Source organism: Colobus angolensis, unplaced genomic scaffold (genome assembly GCF_000951035.1).
Source record: "Colobus angolensis palliatus isolate OR3802 unplaced genomic scaffold, Cang.pa_1.0 Scaffold44, whole genome shotgun sequence".
NCBI classification, from domain to species: domain Eukaryota; kingdom Metazoa; phylum Chordata; class Mammalia; order Primates; family Cercopithecidae; genus Colobus; species Colobus angolensis.
In genome coordinates, this window is record NW_012117821.1 from 3,317,401 (window position 1) to 3,322,050 (window position 4,650).

Sequence of the window (4,650 nt, forward strand, 5' to 3'; positions counted from 1 at the left end):
CCGATGTCTTGAAGGTGCCACTGCCTGATAAGAGGGAGCGAGTCTCCCCATCATCACTGACTGTAGAACAGAAATATGGGTGTGGAATAGATTATGTGTTAACATGCATGGTCACTCCCTGCTTCTCCTGCCATCAATAAGCGCTAAATCATACGTCCAGATGCTCAGAAACAGCCGACAGGTTTCCGTGTCAGCACTGCCAAAGCCGTGGTGGAGGCCTTCCCAAAGGTGAGAGCAGCCGAGCTCTGCAGCCTGTATCAGAGGTGTGGCTAGCCGGCCTGCCTCCCTGACACCACTGCCCTGCTCTCTGCTTGGGACCCTCTGTCAGGGCCCCGGTCCTGGTCTGAGCCACACCCCTGTCTCCACCTCTTCCTGGTCTGAGGAATTGTGTTTGCTATTTTTCGGCAGAAACAGAGGTGGGAGTCTGTGTGGCTCGGGCCTGGCCTGGCTGCTGCTGAGAGCCCCCAACCACCAAGTGAACGGCTGGGCACCAGCCGCAGGCCTCCCAGCTTCTCGGTCAGACTTGGCCCAGGGGGGAGACCCCAGTTCTGGCTCTGGCTCAGCCTTCCCGGGGTTGAATTCAGCGAGTCACCGGATTTTGGTTTTCCAGAGTGGAGACTATAGTGATGACGCAAACAGCCTGCTTCACGGCTGCTCCCCATCAGTCCGGACCTGTCATCAGCCTGGACCTGTCTTCTGAAAAACACTAGTGTGGCCTGTCCCCACCTAGAACCCTCCCTGGCCGTCCCTGTCCTCCCTGTGTCCTGGATGAGGGACCTGAAGCCCCTCCGTGTGCCCCCACAGTGGGTGAGCTGTGGCAGCCAGCTTGCAGGCTTGAAGGCGATGGGGCCCACGGCGTGTGGCCCCCAGGGATGCCATCACCCCAGATAGGGCCCACAACAAGCTGGTTGTGTCCTTAAGAAAGTCACTCGTGTCTGCCTGTTTATCTGCTTTATGGATGTTAGGTTGGAAACAGTCACCCAGCCAGCCCTCTCCTTTTATAAAGGAATTAAGAGAGGGCACCTGACAGGGTCCTTGGTGTCTGCAACACGGTGTGCAGGGGTGGGGGCAGAACGAGTTCACAGCAGGCTCTGCCCTGGGCCAGGTGCTGGGCGGGCTGTGCATCGAATCTTCCCAGCTCAGAAACTCCAGTGAGCCTCTCCACATGCATGACAAAGACTTGAGCTCAGAGTGGGTAAGTCACCTGTCCAAGGTCACCCAGCACTGCATGCTGGCCTCTCTGCAAAGTCAGTCTTTCCCAGATGTGGCCCGAGAGGTATGCAGAGATGCATTTGTTATTTTAATAATGTCAGAAACAGGTCCCTTTCTCTTCTCATTTCCTGCTTCCCTGGTATCCCAAAACCACACCTCCCAACCTCCCTTGCACTAGGCTGTGGCCACATGACTGACTCTAGCCAAGGAAATGTGGGTGGAGCCTTCCTCTTCTGCAGAGACCCTGGAGGCTCCCAGATGATGCCTGGATCCCTGCGGCACCCCGTGGAAGAGAGAGGAGAGGATGAGACCTGGAGGAATTAATCTACTACCATTTACTGTGAAGTATCAGAAAAAATACAGCCTGCCCATCACACCATGGGTTAGAGATACTGTTGCTAACTGCGGCTACAAAATAGGGTGGGGGGATTCTCTTTCTAAAACTAAGTAAATAGCATGGGTGATCCCTGGAAATGGCGTATCTGGAAGGTGGCTGTGAGGATGTTTGGGAATGCCAGCACTGGGCTCTACTGCTTCCCCAGCAGAAAGAAGGTGCTTCCCAAGCCCTGAGGCTCAGGGCCAGCATGGGGTTGGCATCTTTGCCCTTTCCCTAGCAAGTGCCTCTTAGAAAACCCAATCTCCCCTCTCAGGCCCTCTGTCCCCATGCCCTCTGGCAGCCTCGGGGACATTTGGGCTGACTTCTCTCCCAATTTAGAAGTCAACCATTTTACATCCAGAAAGGGAGAACAGGCTTCTCAGAAACTCATCTCCCTGATTTTGCAGTCAGCGAATTCCGTGAAGCTCACTGTGGCCAGTGCTTTATGTGGCCCTTTCAGATGCACAATCTATTTTCCTACTGGCCTGAGAAAGAGACAGGAAAACGCGTGCTTTTCCTCACGTAGGAAATCGACAAGCCCAGTGCCTCCAATCAATAAAATCATATTCTGCTGACTTTGAGTAGGTGCTGAAATGCCATCCTTGGGGTGAGCTCTGCTCTGCCGGAGCTGGGCGGGGTGGTCCGGAGCCAGAGAGATTTCTCGGTCATGCTGATGTGTCGAAAAACGGTCCGGAGCTGCGCGCAAACAGATGGTCTGGGGCGGGGCGGTGCCTCTGAGCAGTGCTGGAGAAATTACCCTGGCTCGACTGGTGCCTGCTGTCCAGGGGCGTGCCGCGGCCTGGCAGATTGCCCGTTAATGAAACTCAGTGGGCAGAGGCTGCTGAGGGACACGGATTCCCACTCCCTGGAGGAGGGGATGGAAGTGGCTTTCTCCCTCTGCTTCCCTACCACCAGTAATGGGGAGCTCACCATGCTTAGAAGGCTCTTCCCTGCACGGAGTTCAGGCTTCCTCCCTGCACCTACCACCCTAGCGGCCCCAAGTCTTAAGGCTGAAGGTTCATCCTGTCTCCTTTAGAGGCAAAGGCTGCAAGCGATACCAAACAGAGGTGGCCAGCACGGGCCATCCCGGGGATACCCGGCTTGGCAGAAGGTCATTCTCAGTTGCAGACTCCCTGCACCCCTGGCATGCTGATACTGGGTAGGAGGCCTGGCACCTGCTAGGTACCCAGTCCGTGCCGGATGGGTGAGGGAGGGATGGACAGAGGCAGACTGAGTTGAACACACAGCTCTGATGTAGACTCTGAGTCTCCTGTACTAAGTCCAGCCCTTGAGGGGCAGCGCAGGCAGAGTGGCGAGGAGGGAGGGAGTTCAGGCTTGGCATCAGCACGGCTTCCTGCAGGCTCTGCGTGGAGCCCACATGGGCAAGAGGTGTGGCTCTGACCCTTGCTTCCCTGAGGTCTCCATGAGACCCTTGCCCCATGCACACTGCTCCCACCTGAACCCACTCACCCTCCCCGTACCTTGCTGTGAGGCCCTTCCGTGCGAATCTGCACCCACAAACACCCCCCTTCCGAGGGCCCTCCGGCACCTGGCTGTGTGGAGAGGTGAGGCCTTGCTCCTGCACTCTTCCCAGGGAAGGCTGTTTTCCACCCCCAAGGGTGGTTCCTCCCTTTTCCATATGGTCGAGCCCTCTCTGCTGACCCCCTGCAAAGCCCCAGCTCCTCTGCTCACCTCCTCCAAGCCTTCTGTCCTGGTCCTGTGGATCAGCTCCCTCCCGTGTAGCCTCCTCCAGTCCTGATCCCAGTGTGACCTCTCAGCTCCTTGGCCCTACCTACCAGCTTGTCCCCCAGCAGAGCCACCCTCTTGGTGGGCCATTCCCTTGACCCTGTCAGCCCTGGCGGCAGCTCCTCCTCCCGAATCCCGGTTCCAAGCCCCCTTCTCTCCAGCTCGCCTGATGGAGTGCTCCAGTCCCTGGGTGCGCGCAGACCTCGCTTCCTGACTGCAGCCACATTCTCATTCTTAACTCCTGCCTGCCCCTTGCCCTTACCCACCTCTGCCTTGCCCCACTGGATTTCCATGGCCCCTGAGATGGTGCCCCTCACTCCCACTCGCCCAGCACCCTCTCCCTGACCCCCTCGCTCCCTTCCTCTATTGACCGGCAGGAACTGCCCACCCTGCGCAGCCCTAGGGGGCTGGTTTCCCACCCTTCAAACCAACGGGCTTACACCTGCTCCCTGCAAGCCCTCCTACATGCCCGGCCCCTCCCCTTCACCTGAACCTGACCTCCATGCATGCTTCACTGTGAAGTCAGAGCAAATGGAAAGGCACGCCCCTCAGGCCCTGAACGCCCATTATCACCTCTGCTCTGTCCTGCTAGTCTCGCTTGGGCGACGTCTTGTGGAAACTGACTTTTCTTGGACTCACTCCCTGGTGACGTCCCAAGGATGCTTCTCCTGCAGCTGCCTCCTCTCTCCAGCACCATCAACCTCTCCCTGCCACTGCTTTCCTGTCACTCATCACCCCGACATTGTCATCCACTGACCTGCCCGTTCCACTCCCCCTCCTGCACGTGAGGCCCAGGCCTTGCTGTCTTAGTCACCACCATGTTCCCAGGTCCAAAACGGCATCAGCAACAAAGGGTGACGCGTGGTTATTTGGTTAACGGAGCTGAAGAGTGGATGAGCGGATACCTACGGCCGCGATCCACCAGCCGTCAGCCCATCCCGGCGGCCACAGCACCATGGGGCCCTCTGGCCATTTACAAAGGCAGGAGCTCCTTCTTCCCTGTGCTGGGTAGACAGCTCCTGCCCGGGACCTTCCACACGGCAGGAGTCCCATGAACAGGATGCAGAGTGGCGGAAGGGAAGGGCCTTAGACCTTTGAACAGTGACCCAGCCACTCAGAAGGGGAAGCCATGTGGAGACAACCATGGGCCTCGGCAGTCCAGTCCCAGGCAGGCCACTCCGACCTACACTCCAACTCCTCGCGTGCCGTCCCGTCTCTCACCTCTCACGCTTGTGTGATGACAAGAAGCCAGGAAAGATTCTCCCTATCATGATGGTGCATCTCGTTCTCTGAGACGCCTTGATGTCTGGTGCTGC